Source organism: Pseudophryne corroboree, chromosome 2 (assembly GCF_028390025.1).
Source record: "Pseudophryne corroboree isolate aPseCor3 chromosome 2, aPseCor3.hap2, whole genome shotgun sequence".
In the NCBI taxonomy this organism is placed as follows: domain Eukaryota; kingdom Metazoa; phylum Chordata; class Amphibia; order Anura; family Myobatrachidae; genus Pseudophryne; species Pseudophryne corroboree.
Genome location: NC_086445.1, coordinates 49,924,425 through 49,944,851, shown reverse-complemented (window position 1 = coordinate 49,944,851; position 20,427 = coordinate 49,924,425). Strand labels below are relative to the sequence as shown.

Below are 20,427 nucleotides of genomic sequence, written 5' to 3'. Positions count from 1 at the left end.
GAAGAAGCTGGAGACATTGAAGGAGGAGCTAAAACAGAGCGATTCCGCTAGGCATGTGGGACTTGTGGATGGAGCCCTTAATTCGCTTAACCAGGATTCACGGGTGGTCAGTCTGTTGAAATCAGAGCACTACATTTTGGCCACCGTGCTCGATCCTAGATTTAAAGCCTACATTGTATTTCTCTTTCCGGCAGACACAAGTCTGCAGAGGTTCAAAGACCTGCTGGTGAGAAAATTGTCAAGTCAAGCGGAACGTGACCCGTCAACATCTCCTCCTTCACATTCTCCCGCAACAGGGGTTGCGAGGAAAAGGCTAAGAATTCCGAGCCCACCCGCTGGCGGTGATGCAGGGCAGTCTGGAGCGAGTGCTGACATCTTGTCCGGACTGAAGGACCTGCCATCGATTACTGACATGTCGTCTACTGTCACTGCAAATGATTCTCTCACCATTGAAAGAATGGTGGAGGATTATATGAGTGAACGCATCCAAGTAGGCACGTCAGGCAGTCCGTACGTATACTGGCAGGAAAAAGAGGCAATTTGGAGGCCCTTGCACAAACTGGCTTTATTCTACCTAAGTTGCCCTCCCTCCAGTGTGTACTCCGAAAGAGTGTTTAGTGCAGCCGCTCACCTTGTCAGCAATCGGCGTACGAGGTTACTTCCAGAAAATGTGGAGAAGATGATGTTCATCAAAATTAATTATAATCAATTCCTCCGTGGAGACATTCACCAGCAGCAATTGCCTCCAGAAAGTACACAGGGACCTGAGATGGTGGATTCCAGTGGGGACGAATTAATAATCTGTGAGGAGGGGGATGTACACAGTGAAAGGGGTGAGGAATCGGAGGATGATGATGAGGTGGACATCTTGCCTCTGTGGAGCCAGTTTGTGCAAGGAGAGATTGATTGCTTCTTTTTTTGGTGGGGGCCCAAACCAACCAGTCATTTCAGTCACAGTCGTGTGGCAGACCCTGTCGCTGAAATGATGGGTTCGTTAAAGTGTGCATGTCCTGTTTATACAACATAAGGGTGGGTGGGAGGGCCCAAGGACAATTCCATCTTGCACCTCTTTTTTCTTTCATTTTTCTTTGCGTCATGTGCTGTTTGGGGACAATTTTTTTGCAGTGCCACTCCTAGATGGGCCAGGTGTTTGTGTCGGCCACTTGTGTCGCTTAGCTTAGTCACACAGCGACCTTGGTGCGCCTCTTTTTTTCTTTGCATCATGTGCTGTTTGGGGACAATTTTTTTGAAGTGCCATCCTGCCTGACACTGCAGTGCCACTCCTAGATGGGCCAGGTGTTTGTGTCGGCCACTTGGGTCGCTTAGCTTAGCCACCCAGCGACCTTGGTGCGCCTCTTTTTTTCTTTGCATCATGTGCTGTTTGGGGACAATTTTTTTGAAGTGCCATCCTGCCTGACACTGCAGTGCCACTCCTAGATGGGCCAGGTGTTTGTGTCGGCCACTTGTGTCGCTTAGCTTAGCCATCCAGCGACCTCGGTGCAAATTTTAGGTCTAAAAATAATATTGTGAGGTGTGAGGTGTTCAGAATAGACTGAAAATTAGTGGAAATTATGGTTATTGAGCTTAATAATACTATGGGATCAAAATGACCCCCAAATTCTATGATTTAAGCTGTTTTTGAGGGTTTTTTGTAAAAAAAAAAACGAATCCAAAACACACCCGAATCCGTCAAAAAATTTTCAGGTAGGTTTTGCCAAAACGCGTCCGAATCCAAAACACGGCCACGGAACCGAATCCAAAACCAAAACACAAAACCCGAAAAATGTCCGGTGCACATCACTAGTTTGTGTATCAGTTATGTTCAGCTTGTTGCTGTTGTTAGTTCATACTGTTATCTGGTTTCCTGCTGATCCAGTTGTACGGTATGTTTGTGGTGTGAGCTGGTATGTCTCTCGCCCATAGTTTAACAAAAATCCTTTCCTCGAAATGTCCGTCTCTCCTGGGCACAGTTCCTATAACTGAGGTCTAGAGGAGGGGCATAGAGGGAGGAGCCAGTTCACACCCAGTCAAAGTCTTTTTAGTGTGCCCATGTCTCCTGCGGATCCCGTCTATACCCCATGGTCCTTTTGGAGTCCCCAGCATTCTCTACGGACTAGGAGAAATGGATTTACCGGTAGGTATTAAAATCCTATTATTTAACTGAATAACCTGTACTGATCTAATGACAAAATAGAAGAAAGATACACTGGGCCTAAAAATAATAATAATAATAATAATAATAATAATAATTTATGTTTGTACGCAAACGGACTGATTATCAGCAGACTGCGCATGTGTTGCGATTTGCAATGCACTGAGAACTTTGCCGCAGAGTGACTGACAGGAAGTGACCATTTGGAGGTGGTAACGGGGAGTTTACGGGGAGTGGTTGGGAAAATGCAGGGGTGTCATGGCTGTTTTGGGGTCATGTATCTTCTGATGGCTGTGTGATCATATGTGCAAATGCATGGGATGTCCCTGTAATTGCGTATAGTCTGCTAAAGTGTACGCAATTGCGATTCAGCTTGCGGTGAGTTCGGTGGGTGTCTGTTTTCAATTCTGGGCAGCAGCTTCACTTGCTAACATGAGCAGCTCCATAGCCTAGAAAATCACAATTGCAATTGCTTACAAATATGAATTAGGCCTAGGGGTAAATTTACTAAGATTCGTATTTTCCCGTTTCAGGTCAAAGTTCAATCACGAATGACATCGAAAGTGTAAAACTGCAACTTTTTGAATTTGTTACGATGGATTTACTAAGCTGTCGTATTCGGGTTTTTCTTTTCTTCCGATGTCGATGTCATTCGTGTTTTTTTTGTGTTTTTTACGGCAGTGATTAGCAAAACACTGCCGACTTTTTTACAATTAATCTCGGCCGGATCTGTGTGATCCGTGCTGGGGTTCTATTTTTTTTTTTTTTTTAATTAAACACTGTAAAAAATTTTTAAAAAAATGCGTGGGGTCCCCCCTCCTAAGCATAACCAGCCTCGGGCTCTTTGAGCCGATCCTGGTTGCCGAGATATGGGAAAAAAAATGACAGGGGTTCCCCCATATTTAAGCAACCAGCATCGGGCTCTGCGCCTGGTCCTGGTTCCAAAAATACGGGGGACAAAAAGAGTAGGGGTCCCCCGTATTTTTAAAACCAGCACCGGGCTCCACTAGCTGGACAGATAATGCCACAGCCGGGGGTCACTTTTATATAGTGCCCTGCGGCCGTGGCATCAAAAATCCATCTAGTCACCCCTGGCCGGGGTACCCTGGGGGAGTGGGGACCCCTTCAATCAAGGGGTCCCCCCCCCAGCCACCCAAGGGCCAGGGGTGAAGCCCGAGGCTGTCCCCCCCCATCCAATGGGCTGCGGATGGGGAGGCTGATAGCCTTTTTGTAAAAGAAAAGATATTGTTTTTAGTAGCAGTACTACAAGGCCCAGCAAGCCTCCCCCGCATGCTGGTACTTGGAGAACCACAAGTACCAGCATGCGACGGAAAAACGGGCCCGCTGGTACCTGTAGTACTACTACTAAAAAAATACCCAAAAAAAGACAAGACACACACACCGTGAAAGTATAATTTTATTACATACATACACACATACATACATACTTACCTTAAGTTCCCACGCAGGTCGGTCCTCTTCTCCAGTAGAATCCAAGGGGTACCTGTTGAAGAAATTATACTCACGAGATCCAGGGGTCCAGGCTCCTCGGGAAATCCAGGGGTAATCCACGTACTTGAAAAAAATAACAAAACGGTGTCCCGACCACGAACTGAAAGGGGACCCATGTTTGCACATGGGTCACCTTTCCACGAATGCCAGAAACCCACTTTGACTTCTGTCTAAGTGGGTTTCTTCAGCCAATCAGGGAGCGCCACGTTGTAGCACTCTCCTGATCAGCTGTGTGCTCCTGTCCTCACTGACAGGCAGCACACGGCAGTGTTACAATGTAGCGCCTATGCGCTACATTGTAACCAATGATGGGAACTTTCTGCCCTGCGGTTGACCTAAAGTGACGTCACCGCTGAGCAGAAAGTTCCCAGCATTGGTTACAATGTAGCGCATAGGCGCTACATTGTAACACTGCCGTGTGTTGCCTGTCAGTGAGGACAGGAGCACACAGCTGATCAGGAGAGTGCTACAACGTGGCGCTCCCTGATTGGCTGAAGAAACCCACTTAGACAGAAGTCAAAGTGGGTTTCTGGCATTCGTGGAAAGGTGACCCATGTGCAAACATGGGTCCCCTTTCAGTTCGTGGTCGGGACACCGTTTTGTTATTTTTTTCAAGTACGTGGATTACCCCTGGATTTCCCGAGGAGCCTGGACCCCTGGATCTCGTGAGTATAATTTCTTCAACAGGTACCCCTTGGATTCTACTGGAGAAGAGGACCGACCTGCGTGGGAACTTAAGGTAAGTATGTATGTATGTGTGTATGTATGTAATAAAATTATACTTTCACGGTGTGTGTGTCTTGTCTTTTTTTGGGTATTTTTTTAGTAGTAGTACTACAGGTACCAGCGGGCCCGTTTTTCCGTCGCATGCTGGTACTTGTGGTTCTCCAAGTACCAGCATGCGGGGGAGGCTTGCTGGGCCTTGTAGTACTGCTACTAAAAACAATATCTTTTCTTTTACAACAAAGGCTATCAGCCTCCCCATCCGCAGCCCATTGGATGGGGGGGGACAGCCTCGGGCTTCACCCCTGGCCCTTGGGTGGCTGGGGGGGGACACCCCTTGATTGAAGGGGTCCCCACTCCCCCAGGGTACCCCGGCCAGGAGTGACTAGTTGGATTTTTGATGCCACGGCCGCAGGGCACTATATAAAAGTGACCCCCGGCTGTGGCATTATCTGTCCAGCTAGTGGAGCCCGGTGCTGGTTTTAAAAATACGGGGGACCCCTACTCTTTTTGTCCCCCGTATTTTTGGGACCAGGACCAGGCGCAGAGCCCGATGCTGGTTGCTTAAATATGGGGGAACCCCTGTCATTTTTTTCCCCATATTTCTGCAACCAGGATCGGCTAAAAGAGCCCGAGGCTGGTTATGCTTAGGAGGGGGGACCCCACGCAATTTTTTTTTTAAAAATAAGCACTTTCCCACCCCTTCCCACTGATATACATGCACGGATCTCATGGATCCGTGCATGCCTATCCAATCACGAATAAAAAAAAAAGGTCTGTTTTTTTTTAGCACTTTTTTACGAGTTGTAATTTTTCACGGCAGTGTTTGTTTTTTTTTTGCTTTGCACTTCTTAGTAAATGACCGAGATTCATACTTAAACAGCCGCTTTTTGACCGATGGTGTATTCATTCGTAATTTTTTACTTGGACTTGCAAAAAATTACGAATGCCCTCATCTCTGCCGTGATTAGTGTTTAGTAAATTACCGAGATGACACTTTGATGAAAAAACGGCATCTCGGTCAAAATCGGGAGCTTAGTAAATTTCCCCCCTAGTGTGTAAAGTAGCACACCTCGGGGTCTATTCATGAAGCAGTGAAGAGTGGAGAAGTTGCCCATGGCAACCAATCAGCTGCTCCGTACAATTGTATAGTATGCAAATTTTAAATGTTACTTCAATGCTGATATGTTGCCATGGGCAACTTCTCCACTGGCTCACTTCTCCACACTTATCACTGCTTCCTGAATAGACACCGTCATGTCTGTTTTGTAGTACAGTAATATGGTGCAATGCTAGACAGGTGGAGTCTTCTATATCTTCTCTATCCACTTTATCTCTCTCCAAGGCTTAGTAAATAGATCCATGAGCCCTTTAACTCAATTATTGAGTCATTCAAAATATACTGTAATACCCCTTTTCCATCTACGATGCGGGTCGCGGATGGGGTCCGGGGGCTCTGTGGGTGGTGGAGGGGCGGGTGCGAGGTTCCTGTGGGAGGTGGAGGGGCGGGTGCGGTGGTGCTGTGGGTGGGGGAGGGGCACTGTATATGCAGCCAACCATTTGGTGGTGCTGTGGGTGGGGGAGGGGCACTGTATATACAGCCAACCATTTGGTGGTGCTGTGGGTGGGGGAGGGGCACTGTATATGCAGCCAACCATTTGGTGGTGCTGTGGGTGGGGGAGGGGCACTGTATATGCAGCCAACCATTTGGTGGTGCTGTGGGTGGGGGAGGGGCACTGTATATGCAGCCAAGCATTTGGTGGTGCTGTGGGTGGGGGAGGGGCACTGTATATGCAGCCAAGCATTTGGTGGTGCTGTGGGTGGGGGAGGGGCACTGTATATGCAGCCAACCATTTGGTGGTGCTGTGGGTGGGGGAGGGGCACTGTATATGCAGCCAAGCATTTGGTGGTGCTGTGGGTGGGGGAGGGGCACTGTATATGCAGCCAAGCATTTGGTGGTGCTGTGGGTGGGGGAGGGGCACTGTATATGCAGCCAAGCATTTGGTGGTGCTGTGGGTGGGGGAGGGGCACTGTATATGCAGCCAAGCATTTGGTGGTGCTGTGGGTGGGGGAGGGGCACTGTATATGCAGCCAAGCATTTGGTGGTGCTGTGGGTGGGGGAGGGGCACTGTATATGCAGCCAACCATTCTCACATGATACACTGTCCACATACCCCATGCACACACTATACCCCAGACAGCACACACACAATCTCCTGGAGCAGCAGTAGCAGCTCTGTAGGGAACTGGATGTGTGCTCCCTCACACTTGCTGCTGGTGCTGCTCCTGCTGTCCGGGTAATGGCGGAAGGGGCTCAGAGATGGGGTTGTGGCTAGTCTGCAGCAGGTGACGGGAGGGAGCTCGCTGCTCAGTGACACTTGGCGCGCCTCCGGTGGCTGACAGTGAGAGGGGATTTGGGGAGGTGCGGTGGGCGCGGCGGCGGGAGGCGGCCTCATTCTGTGCTCAGCCGCCCTCCTAACCGCATCACAGGATCCGTGCAGGTGTGCGTGCTACAGAGCATCCCCAGCTCCCTCCATATAGCGGGGACGGGGGGTGAGGCCGGGTACCGGGAGTGGTTCTGTGCCAGGTGCTTGGCATCGTAGTGTCCGGCAGCGTCTTGCTGTGTGAGCGGGGACCCAGCAGGTGTCAATCATTTCGCTGCTAGCTGCACGGGTGGCCAATCACAGCTCGGCCTTCCACCAACTGTCCAATGGCTGGCTGGGGGACGGGGTTTGGACGGAGCTTCCACCTGCTCAACTGCCGCTGCTGCTGTCTCCGCACAATCTCCTGCACTCACTCACTAATTCTATCTATATATCCTAGGATTCTGCTATTATCGATATATCCTAGTCTCCTATGTATTATCCTGCTCTCCAATATCTCCTATATATTAGGGCAGTGACTTGACTCCGCCCAACGTTGTGACTCCAGTCAGCGTTAGCAAATGAGTCACAAAGTCACAGATCTGGGCTAATATATAGGAGATAAATGCGAAAGCCCTCATTCACCTCATTGGTTTGACTAACCATTAGAGAGTGCAATGTCTGGGCCCCTTCATAAATATATACAGTGAATTCAGCTGCTGCATGCATGATAATGTACCAGAGTAATTACAGCAATGCACTGTAGAAAATACACCACAGTCCAGTATAAGGTAACATATGTATGATGTATAATTCAAGTGCACAGTCTGGAACCTGATCCTTAGAGCAGGAGGTGGGCCCCCAGGCAGTAGGGCCCACCGGTGGTTTCCCCTGTACCCCTGTGGGCCCGTCCAAGCCTCTATGAAGGAGTAACTGCAGTAGATATTGGAGAAAAGGGGATGGGCTGTTAAGGAATGATATGTACCACCAAGCTCCGAAAAGCTGAGCCATTTGATGGTGTCAGCCATTGTAGGATATGGGCTACAGGCGTCTGCTGTGGTGGTTCTAGAAGTTCCAGCATACACAGAGTACAGACACAGAGTAGGCTTGAGTTGGTGGACTGAAGCAGGAGCTTGGCATGGTGGGGGTAAGGGGGGAGGGGTAGGGGGGGGGGGGGGTAAGGGGGGTAGCCCAACATTGTTCTATTTACTCTAGGAAGTCTTACCAGTTTCCCGGGTTCTTTGTAAAGTTGGGATCACATTAGTGGTCATGGAGAATAGGAAAGGAACCACAATGGAGGGGCTCCCACTATTCAGGTACAGGGGCTGCAGAGCCGGCCCTAACCAATATGATGCCCTAGGCAAGATTTTGGCTGGTGCCCCCTAGCACCACCGCTGGTTCTGCCTCTGACCTTGCACCTCTTTCCCAGCACCATCACCCCTCACCCACAGCAGTCCTTGTACCCCCTATATTTTAAATAGGAACAGTTCGCACATTTGACGCACAGCCCAAAAAGGGGCATCTTCTTGCTGGGAAGGGGCATGGCCACACAATAGTAACCCCAATTCCAATTACGCCACACAGTACTGCAACTTTATTCACACTTGATCATGTGATAGTGTCCAGAATTCATATTACATCCCACAGTAATATCACTTTACCTTATAAACGTTACTCCTCACTGTAGAGCCCCTTATTCACATTACATCACACTGAATTGCTCCTTATTCCCATTACACCTCACCCTATTGCTCTTTATTCACATTAGACGACACAGTAGTGCACTTTCTATATGCAATGCCACATAGTAGAGCACCTTATACACATAATGCCACACATTAGTAATGCATTTATACACAATTCCACACAGTAATGCCCCTTACACATATGAGACACATTAATTTCATTATAAACATAATGCGCCTTACACATTTTGACAGCCTTTATTAATGCCCTTTTACACATAATGTACCTTACACATATGGCGCACATTGGCCCTCATTCCGAGTTGTTCGCTCGCAAGCGGATTTTAGCAGATTTGCTCATGCTAAGCCGCCGCCTACTGGGAGTGAATCTTAGCATCTTAAAATTGCGAACGATGTATTCGCAATATTGCGATTACACACCTCGTAGCAGTTTCTGAGTAGTTCCAGACTTACTCGGCATATGCGATCAGTTCAGCGCTTGTCGTTCCTGGTTTGACGTCACAAACACACCCAGCGTTCGCCCAGACACTCCTCCGTTTCTCCGGCCACTCCTGCGTTTTTTCCGGAAACGGTAGCGTTTTTTCCCACACGCCCATAAAACGGCCTGTTTCCGCCCAGTAACACCCATTTCCTGTCAATCACATTACGATCGCCAGAACGATGAAAAAGCCGTGAGTAAAATTCCTAACTACATAGCAAATTTACTTGGCGCATTCGCAGTGCGGACATTGCGCATGCGCATTAAGCGGAAAATCGCTGCGATGCGAAGATTTTTACCGAGCGAACAACTCGGAATGAGGGCCATTATTATACATATAATGACACACATAGTTCCCCCTACACATTTCCTGCACATTATTAGTGCCCCTATACACATAATGACACACATACAGTAGTACCCTGTTACACATATGCCGCACATTATTAATGCCCTTATACACATAATGTCACACATAGTGGCCCTTTACACATATGTTGCACATTATTAATGCATTTTTACATGACACACATAATGCTCCTTACACATATTCCGAACACTACTGCACAACCAACCCACTCACATGCACACAGCACTCACACTGCCACTAACACTGTGACCTCTGTCTCTGCTTGGATACAGATGTGTTCTCATAAATCTTGCATCAATGCTAACGTCGGACACCTTTTTTTTAATGAAAATGCATCTTATTTGCATTGCTATGTGGCTAGGATGCACAAGCAGCTTCTGCTGATTAAACTGATATGCAGCATCCCTATATACTGTGTGAGACTGTGGCTGTATCTGCATATGAAATGCTACACACAGAATTTAGGCATGCCGCATATCATTTTAATCAGTAGAAGCTGCCGATGCCCCTAGGCATATCAAATGCCCTAGGCAATTGCCTAGTTTCCCTATGCCTATGGCCCAGAGGCGTCACTAGGGTGGGTGTCACCCGGTATGGTAACTCATGGTGTCACCCCATAGACCTCCTTCCATATCACACCACACGGAACCCTTAGTAATGTTTTTGTACTAGTTTTACTTATAAATCACAAGGAGGGCTTTGGTGCAGCTCTGCAGAGGTCCACCATTTGAAATCTGCCGCGGACCGGCAGCCAATAGGAAGCGGCCACTTCTGATTGACTGCCGGTTCCAGAGCTCCAATAGGCGCTTGAACAGCGTGGAATTGGAATGGCGGCTGCAGTGGCGGGGGTCTTCAGCGCTCGAAGTGCTGGTATGCCATACCAGTGTATACTGGCCCACTTCAAGCACATATTTAATTAACTGACAGTGTATAATATTTTAGATCTGTAAATACTAACTTATTATCAAACTATCCACACTTAGCTGGCAGCACATTTTCACCCCACAATCGCTGTGCTTATTTCTAGGGCACTGTGTCACTCCCCCACCCTTGCACACTTTAAACCAATGTGTCACCCCATGCCCCCCCATCAACCCCAAACGCTGTGTCATCCAACCCTCTCCTTCCAATTCATGACTGCCTGTTGTGTCCCAACAAATCTGACCTGCTTACCTGACCCATGAACCAGGTGCAGCTGTGCCCCTTCAGTGTCTGTGGTGAGTTGGCCTTCTGTGGTCTCCCGTCATCGATGCTGATAGGCATGGGTACAGGTATCCCGCCCATCCCCCTCTGCAATGTCTGGGTCAGCCTGCCTCTTTATGTTTAGCAAACAGCTCCCCTCCCAGTGCTAACTCCTGCCCTGATGCTATTGGCTCCCAAACTTCCCGCTCCGCCCACACACTATCCCTCCCCCAGAACAGAAGCTCACTTGTGCTTTGCCGTCTACTGCGCGGCGCCGCAGCGCCAGATCAACTGAAGTCAGGGGGACCTAGCAAAGCGGGGCCGGAGAGCACCTCTCCAGCTCGCCGCTTCCCTGCTTTGCGCCGGGCCTGGTAAGCAGTACGGACGGACCCAGCCGCGGCGGAGTGTTGCAGGCGGGGATGTGTGACTTTGAATCAGCAGGGGTGCGATCATAACTGCAGTGCCAGGGACCTGAACCAAGCACTGCAGTTACGATCGCACCTCTGCTGATTCAAAGTCACACATCCCCGCCGCGGCTGGGTCTATCTGACAGTGACAGCGGGTAGAAGTGGGTGTAAACAGTGCGGCGGACATGTGTCTCGCCTCTCAGATTAATGGAGGGGGGTGAGATGCGAGTGTGCGGCTCTATTTGGTGTCACCCCATTGAAGGGTTACACCCGGGTGCGGGCCGCACCCCACGCATCCCCCTCATGACGCCACTGCTATGGCCGGCTCTGAGGGGCTGTGTCGTTTATCATATAATTAGGATATAACTGTTACCTGTTTTCTTTCAAGAACATGTTGCACAGAAGACCACATTCATGGTTTATCGGGATACATCATGCCAGCACATAATAAAGCAGTAGCTGTTATCTCTGATCTTCTGACACTTTGGACCGTCCTGCTAGGGGTAGATAGATGCATAATTACTAATTAACTAATGGATTTGTCTGTAGCTCAGTCACTGTGAGGAAGAGGCGACAGGTGTGTGACCTGACAATTGTGCTGAGCACTCTGATACCGCATTCAGATCGCAAATGCCGGATCCCACCCGGTAAAATAAATGTATCCTTACCGGGTGGGATCCGGCATTTGCGCTCCTTTGCTGGCTTTTCGACCCGGCAATATACCGGGTTGGTTGCCATAGCAGCAGGGGCGGGGGTGGAGGCGGCGCTGGGAGATGAGCTCATCTCCTGCGCCGCCTCTCCCTATGCTGTGAATGGGAGCCGTGTCGCACCGACACGGCTCCCATTCACACTGCACCTGACCCGGTATTCAACCCGGGTATAATTCTTCTTTTATACCGGGTTGAATTACCAGGTCAGACGACCCGCTAATTCTTGGAAAGAGCTTTCACATCGCACACTGACCCGTGTCGACACGGCAATATGCCGTGTCGATACCGGGTTATTTGTGCGATGTGAAAGGGGTACTAGTGACAAGTTGGATGTGTATTGGGTTTCAATCAACCTTTAAAAACGTCTCCAATACACCAGATGCCTGGTGTACAAAGCCTGCGTCTGAGTGTGCAAGGACTGGGGCGCCCAACTATGTGCATCTTTAGTGCAACAAGCCCACATGGTGCGTCTGTAAGAGCTACTATCAGATGCACCATCAAAACTTGCACCATATTCTAGGTGCATATTCACCTCTAGAGCACGCGATTAAGGGCCTGATACAGGGCTGGACACGGCGCCGATGGTTGTGCCGTAGAGCAATCATTTGCTTTTGCTACTGCGCAAGTGCAAAAAAGTCATATAAATCCCTATGGCGCGTGCATTTCTCTGACTGTACGAATTGCAGGTATTAGGAACGGAGAGGAAAAGCCATTGGCGTTCCTGGGTGGTGGCTGGGAGGTGGCCTGAAGGCAACGCACAGGAATTCTCAGGCGCAGTCCCGCTGCCACAGAGGCCATGTCTAGGGCTAAACGCCTGCCGTAGGCTGGTACAAATATCGATGGCGAGAGTGAGGATGCGCTGATGGTGGTGCACATACAACCAGGGTGTGGTACAGAAGGTTTACATTAATTACATAGACAGTCATTAGGTCAGCCCCATACGGTCATCATGCATTAGGTCAACAGGGTCAAAAGAGAGACATGGAAAAGGTAGACAATAGGAAAAATTTACAAGTACAAAAGGTCGACAGGGTCACAGGTTGACATGGAAATAGGCTACAACGTTTTTTAAGTGTCATTTTGTATGTTTCATCATCTGCAACCACAATCAGTGTAAACGTGTACCCTTGTGAGCTCACTTCACCTGCTACGCTTTGCTCGCCACGCTTCGGGCAAGATGGCTCGCTCCGCTACTGGCTACTATTCCCAGTCGCAAACCACGTGGATGGTAAGTCAAGCAAAAGTTGAAAATTACAGGAAAAACCCCCCAAAAACTCCTGTCAACCTTATGTGTGACGCCCATTGTCATGTTGACATTTTGAACCTGATGACCTTAAGCAATGACTCCCTTTTACCTGTTGACTTTTCGACCATGATGACCGTACGGCATTGACCTATTGACTCTCTACCCAGACACTATCTATACATTGGAGCCCATACAACCACCATTCGATTTACACCGTACATTGGCCCTCATTCCGAGTTGTTCGCTCGCTAGCTGCTTTTAGCAGCTTTGCACACGCTAAGCCGCCGCCTACTTGGAGTGAATCTTAGCATAGTAAAATTGCGAACGAAAGATTAGCAGAATTGCGAATAGACACTTCTTAGCAGTTTCTGAGTAGCTCCACACTTACTCGGCATCTGCGATCAGTTCAATCAGTTTCGTTCCTGGTTTGACGTCACAAACACACCCAGCGTGCGCCCAGACACTCCCCCGTTTCTTCAGACACTCCCGCGTTTTTCCCAGAAACGGTAGCGTTTTTTCACACACTCCCATAAAACGGACAGTTTCCGCCCAGAAACACCCACTTCCTGTCAATCACATTACGATCACCAGAACGAAGAAAAAACCTTGTAATGCCGTGAGTAAAATTCCTAACTGCATAGCAAATTTACTTGGCGCAGTGCGAACATTGCACATGCGCAATTAGCGGAAAATCGCTGCGATGCAAAGAAAATTACCGAGCGAACAACTCGGAATGACCACCATTGGGCCTAATTCAGAGTTGATCGCAGCAGCAAATTTGTCAGCAGTTGGGCAAAACCATGGGGATAATTCCAAGTTGATCGCAGCAGGAATTTTGTTAGCAGTTGCAGGGGAGGCAGATTTAACATGTGCAGAGAGAGTTAGATTGGGTGGGGTGTGTTCAATCTGCAATCTAATTTGCAGTGTAAAAATAAAGCAGCCAGTATTTACCCTGCACAGAAACAAAATAAACCACCCAATCTAACTCTTTCTGCACATGTTATATCTGCCTCCCCTGCAGTGCACATGGTTTTGCCCACTGCTAACAAAATTCCTGCTGCGATCAACTTGGAATTACCCCCCATGTGCACTGCAGGTGTGGCAGATGTAACATGTGCAGAGAGAGTTAGATTTGGGTGGGGTGTGTTCAAACTGAAATCTAAATTGCAGTGTTAAAATAAAGCAGCCAGTATTTACCCTGCACAGAAACAAAATAACCCACCCAAATCTAACTCTCTCTGCACATGTTATATCTGCCCCACCTGCAGTGCACATGGGTTTGCCCAACTGCTAACAAATTTCTTGCTACGATCAGGTCTGAATTACCCCCATAGCCACTGAAAATGGGCGTCTCAGGGCTTGCACATTCTGTCACACACAAGTAGATAGGGGGGAGGGTAACATTTGCGTTTGCATATTACCACAGCTGCGAATCCTGGAAAAACCACAATAGCGGCTGCAACTGCCTCCACCTATAAATCCGGCCTTAAGTTGGAAGCCAGTTATGGCATACGACACTCCCATAACACACCCATAAGGTGGTTCATTTCCGTGTGTATGTATAGCCACCTCCCAGTCACTGCCCAGGAACACCCAGCACATTTCCAATACATGAGAGCAGTACGGATGGTGTAATGGTTAGCGTTACTGCCTCACAGCACTGAGGTCATGGGTTCGATTCCCACCATGGCCTAACTGTGTGGAGTTTGTATATTCTCCCTGTGCTTGCGTGGGTTTCCTCCCACACTCCAAAAATATACTGGTAGGTTAATTGGCTCCCAACAAGAATTAACCCTAGCGTGTAAGTGTGTGCATGTACGTGGGCAGACTGTATGGACCAAGTGGTTCTTATCTGCCGTCACATTCCATGTTTCTATTTCTGAGGCTGTGCTCTTCGATCGCTTCTGTGCGTACCCAACATGGGGCGTCTGCGCTGTGTGGCTTTTTAGCGTCTCTTCAGAAGCAAGCGGGTGTAACTGCCTTCAAGCAAAGTAGATAGTCGCGTAAATGGGCAACCTGTTTTCTAGGGATGCGCAATGCGAGTTTATGCATATTATGCTACTGGTGTAATCCTCACTCTGCATCATCTCTGCTTTTTCTTTTTGTTTACTTTAGCCAATAAACTTAATCGCATAGCACTGTGTATATCATAGGTGTTTCTATAATGGGTGCAGTGTGTGTGTGGTGCACACGAGCCCCTTGGTCCAAAGGGGGCCCCCACTGCACACCCTGCACCCATAGAATATACTTACCCCTCCGGAGTCCCGTGATGGAGACCCTGCTGTGCGGGCACAGATCACTCAGAAAATGGGCGCCGCGTGCAGGTCAGAATCATAGGAACCTTGTGGCTCTGACATTTGGACAGTAGAGGGGGTTACTTAGTGCAATCAAAATATTAACTGGAATTCTGCTTTAACTTGTCTTATTTTGATGCAACGTTGATTAAAATATATTTGCTGTCGTTACTCTTTTTTAAAAGAATTCAATGGAAAAAAATGTTTACAATATGTGATATGATATGGTGAGCATTTACAAAGCCCAGCGGATGCCTCTTCCTTCCCATAGAAATTTAGATGAGTCATGTTGCCAGATAAGAGATACAAAAGGAAGTGTTTGCCTGTTCGTCAGCAGCGATACCGAAACGTACGTCTGCTCTAACATCTAAGTCATATCACAACCTGAGGGCTAATATGTATTTTAAAACAGAACATTGGCTGTATTAAAAAGATACATCATTGAATGAATCAGCATTATGCCAAACGTACGTTTCATGGGGAGACAAACTGTAAGCACAATAATGTATAAACACACCGCTGGGGGCATGTGTGGGTGATAAAGGAAGTTATACTGAAGAATTGCTTATTATGCATTCCCAGAAAAGACAAAATAAAAATCCTGGATTGTTTATGCCTTAGGATTTTAATACTTTTTTTTTTTTTTAAAGATGATGGATTTTCTCACCCAAAACATAATATTAAGCAAAAATGGCTAAGTGTCTTCGCAGCGCCGAGGCATGGCTGGCCAATGAGTGCACGACCTGATCACATAGCGCCTGATAATGTTAATTATAAATGTAGCAGTTGTACAGGGATAGATTCAAAATGTGCAGGGAATTTTAAGTTGGGAGGGACATAGCCAGTATGGGTGTGGCATTGAAAGTCGACAGTAACTAGGTCGACAATGTCTAGGTCAACCACTATTGGTCGACAGTAACTAGGTCGACAGGGTGTCTAGGTCGACAGGGTCTTTAGGTCGACATGTTCTAGGTCGACAGGTCAAAAGGTCGACATGAGTTTTTAATGTTATTTTGGTGTCGTTTTCTTCGTAGAGTGACCGGGAACCCCATTTAGTGCACCGCGTCCCCTCGCATGGCTCGCTTCGCTCGCCATGCTTCGGGCATGGTGCCTTCGCTCCGCTACCGCTTCGCTCGGCACAGATTACCGTTCCAATCGTAGTCCACGTGGATCGTTAAGTATGGAAAGGTTCAAAAAAAGAAAACATTTGTGAAAAACTCATGTCGACCTTTTGACCTGTCGACCTAGAACATGTCGACCTAAAGACCCTGTCGACCTAGACACCCTGTCGACCTAGTTACTGTCGACCAATAGTGGTCGACCTAGACATTGTCGACCTAGTTACTGGCGACTTTCAGTCCGGATCCCATCCAGTATTTGGGTGGGATGTACTATGGTTTATGACCCGGGAGTCCTTCTGTGCAAGCGCAGAATGACACACTGAGAGGGTACACATGGGGAATGCGACCAAAATTTAGAAAACTGCGTTTTTGCATTTTCAGGTTTAAGACATCCCACCCTTTGTGGGCTACAAACAAAAATAGGCAATATATACTGTAATGCAGTCATTATGTCGACATTGGGTCTTATTCAGGATGGATCGCTTATGCGATCAAACCTGCAGTTTCCCGATGTTTGGGAAACTGCGCATGTGCAGAATGGGTCCTGTGATCGCATTGATGGTCGGGAGCGGCTGGCGTTGCCAGAAATGGGGACGTGCCACTCCCATTTTCGGGGAGTGGCAGGGCCAAGGACTGCGTCGCAAGATGCAGTTTCCTTGACCTTGCAAGCCGCTCTGCAACTGCAAGCCTGAGGAAGCTCAGGCTTACCCAGCCTGCCGTCACAGATGAACCTCGCGACTGATGGTTGCCATGTTCTTCTCAAACTGTGGTCACATCGATTGCAGTCTATTGCAATCACAAATGCAGGAAGAGGTGCTATGCACCTCCTCCTGCATTTGCATTGCTAATGAATGCATTTGCAGAGCTGCCGTGTTCCAAATACCGGGTCAGCCCCGGGATTTTGATGGAAAAGCAGTCGACGGGCTGCCATGTTTTGGGTTGCAGCAGCTGAGTGTGATGTCACACAGCCACCAAGGCCTGCCCCACAAACGGTCCGGACACGTCTCCGTTGTCCTTACCATGCCCCACCAATGCCGCAACGCTAACCCGTCACTGTTCCCCGTCGGGACTTAGATTATGATCGTGTGATCCAACCTGATCCTTTTTATGGAATAAGATGACGCTCACTATACTCTCACTATGGGCATATGTACTGAGCCTTGGAGAGAGATAAAATGGAGGGAGATAAAGTACCAGCCAATCAGCTCCTGTCATTTTTCAAACACAGCCTGTAACATGGCAGTTAGGAGCTGATTGGTCAGTACTTTATCTCGCTTCAAGGCTTAGTACATCTGCCCCAGTGTATTAGTATAGGTGGATCCTGTGTAAGTAAATTCAATACGTCCAGACACTAGAGCAAATAAGAGTACCATAATCTCAGTGAGTAAAGCAACAATGGGAGATATTTCCACAACAAGCTATGGTACTCTGGGCACTTAGGGGCCCAATTATCGAGTGATAAATCTCATAGTGGATGATAAAACTCATTGCGTATGATAAATGGTGCGCCAGCCAATCACTTCCCAACTGTCATTTTTTCAAAAACATGACAGTTGGGAGCTGATTGTCTGGAGCTAATTTCTCTGACGTCCTAGTGGATGCTGGGAACTCCGTAAGGACCATGGGGAATAGACGGGCTCCGCAGGAGACTGGGCACTCTAAAAGAAAGATTAGGTACTATCTGGTGTGCACTGGCTCCTCCCTCTATGCCCCTCCTCCAGACCTCAGTTAGAATTTTGTGCCCGGCCGAGCTGGATGCACCTAGTGGGCTCTCCTGAGCTCCTAGTAAAGAAAGTATTTATTAGGTTTTTTATTTTCAGTGAGATCTGCTGGCAACAGACTCACTGCTACGAGGGACTTAGGGGATAGAAGCAAACCTACCTGCTTGCAGCTAGCTTGGGCTTCTAGGCTACTGGACACCATTAGCTCCAGAGGGATCGAACACAGGCCCAGCCTCGGTCGTCCGGTCCCGGAGCCGCGCCGCCGTCCCCCTTGCAGAGCCAGAAGACGGAAGATTCCGAGGAGAAAATTGGCGGCTGAAGACTCCGGTCTTCATTAAGGTAGCGCACAGCACTGCAGCTGTGCGCCATTGCTCCCCATGCACACCACATACTCCGGTCACTGATGGGTGCAGGGCGCTGGGGGGGGGGGGGGGTGCTGGGCTGCAATTAGTGTACCTTAACATGGCAAAAAAACACATAATATAGTCTAATAAACTATATATGTGTAAAAATCCCCTGCCATAATATTAATAAAAGAGCGGGATAAGCCCGCCGAGAAGGGGGCAGGGCTATCTCCCTCAGCACACTGGCGCCATTTTCTCTTCACAGTTCCGCTGGAAGACAGCTCCCCAGGCTCTCCCCTGCAGTTTCCAGGCTCGAAGGGTTAAAAAGAGAGGGGGGGCACTAAATTTAGGTGCAAACTATACATGTTAAGCAGCTATAGGGAAAAATCACTTTCTGTAATAGTGTAAATCCCTAATTATATAGCGCTGTGGTGTGTGCTGGCATACTCTCTCTCTGTCTCCCCAAAGGACTTTGTGGGGTCCTGTCCTCAGTCAGAGCATTCCCTGTGTGTGTGCGGTGTGTCGGTACGGCTGTGTCGACATGTTTGATGAGGAGGCTTATGTGGAGGCGGAGCAGGTGCCGATAAATGTGATGTCACCCCCTGCGGGGTCGACACCAGTGTGGATGGATATGTGGAAGGTATTAACCGACAGTGTCAACTCCTTACATAAAAGGTTTGATGACATAACAGCTGTGGGACAGCCGGCTTCTCAGCCTGTGCCTGCCCAGGCGTCTCAAAGGCCATCAGGGGCTCAAAAACGCCCGCAACCTCAGATGGCAGACACAGATGTCGACACGGAGTCTGACTCCAGTGTCGACGACGACGAGACAAATGTACATTCCACTAAGGCTATCCGTTGCATGATTACGGCAATGAAAAATGTGTTGCACATTTCTGACATTAACCCAGGTACCACTAAAAAGGGTATTATGTTTGGGGAGAAAAAGCAACCAGTGGTTTTTCCCCCTTCAGATGAGTTAAATGAAGTGTGTGAAGAAGCGTGGGCATCCCCTGATAAAAAATTAGCGATTTCTAAAAAGTTACTAATGGCGTACCCTTTCCCGCCAGAGGACAGGGTACGTTGGGAGACATCCCCGAGGGTGGATAAAGCGCTCACACGCTTGTCAAAAAAGGTGGCACTACCGTCTCAGGATACGGTCGCCTTAAAGGAGCCTGCGGATAGAATGCAGGAGGCTATCCTGAAGTCTGTGTATACACACTCAGGTACTATACTAAGACCTGCTATTGCTTCAGCATGGATGTGCAGTGCTGCAGCAGCGTGGTCTGATTCCCTGTCTGATAATATTGATTCCCTTGACAGGGACACTATATTGCTAACCATAGAGCACATTAAAGACGTAGTGTTATACATGAGAGATGCACAGAGGGATATTTGCCGGCTGGCATCTAGAATAAATGCAATGTCCATTTCTGCCAGGAGAGTATTATGGACTCGGCAGTGGACAGGTGATGCGGATTCTAAAAGGCACATGGAGGTTTTGCCTTACAAGGGTGAGGAATTGTTTGGGGATGGTCTCTCAGACCTCGTTTCCACAGCGACAGCTGGGAAGTCGACATTTTTACCCCAGGTTCCATCACAGCCAAAGAAAGCACCGCATTATCAGGTACAGTCCTTTCGGCCCCAGAAAGGCAAGCGGGTTAAAGGCGCGTCCTTTCCGCCCAGAGGCAGGGGTAGAGGGAAAAAGCTGCACCATACAGCCAGTTCCCATGAACAGAAATCCTCCCCTGCTCCCACTAAATCCACCGCATGACGCTGGGGCTCCACTGGTGGAGCCAGGTGCGGTGGGGGCCCGTCTCCGGAACTTCAGCGACCGGTGGGTTCGCTCACGGGTGGATCCCTGGGTTCTACAAGTGGTATCTCAGGGATACAAGCTGGAATTCGAGACATCTCCCCCTCGCCGTTACCTCAAATCAGCCTTGCCAGCTACTCCCCCGGACAGGGAGGTAGTGCTGGCGGCAATTCACAAGCTGTTCCTCCAGCAGGTGATAATAAAAGTTCCCCTCCTTCAACAGGGACGGGGTTACTATTCCACAATGTTTGTGGTACCGAAACAAGACGGTTCGGTGAGACCCAT

The 20,427-nt window shown here is 48.6% G+C and overlaps 1 protein-coding gene across 1 annotated transcript in view; it reads right to left on the bottom strand.

The window, feature by feature from the left end:
- The window catches only part of ACER3 (alkaline ceramidase 3), a 98,105-nt gene extending 87,516 nt beyond the window's left edge, over positions 1–10,589 (bottom strand). The window contains exon 1 of the mRNA XM_063951268.1: positions 10,478–10,589. The gene's annotated coding sequence lies outside the window, so the exon portion shown is untranslated. The remainder of the gene's footprint in view (positions 1–10,477) is intronic.
- Positions 10,590–20,427: the final 9,838 nt, after the last annotated feature.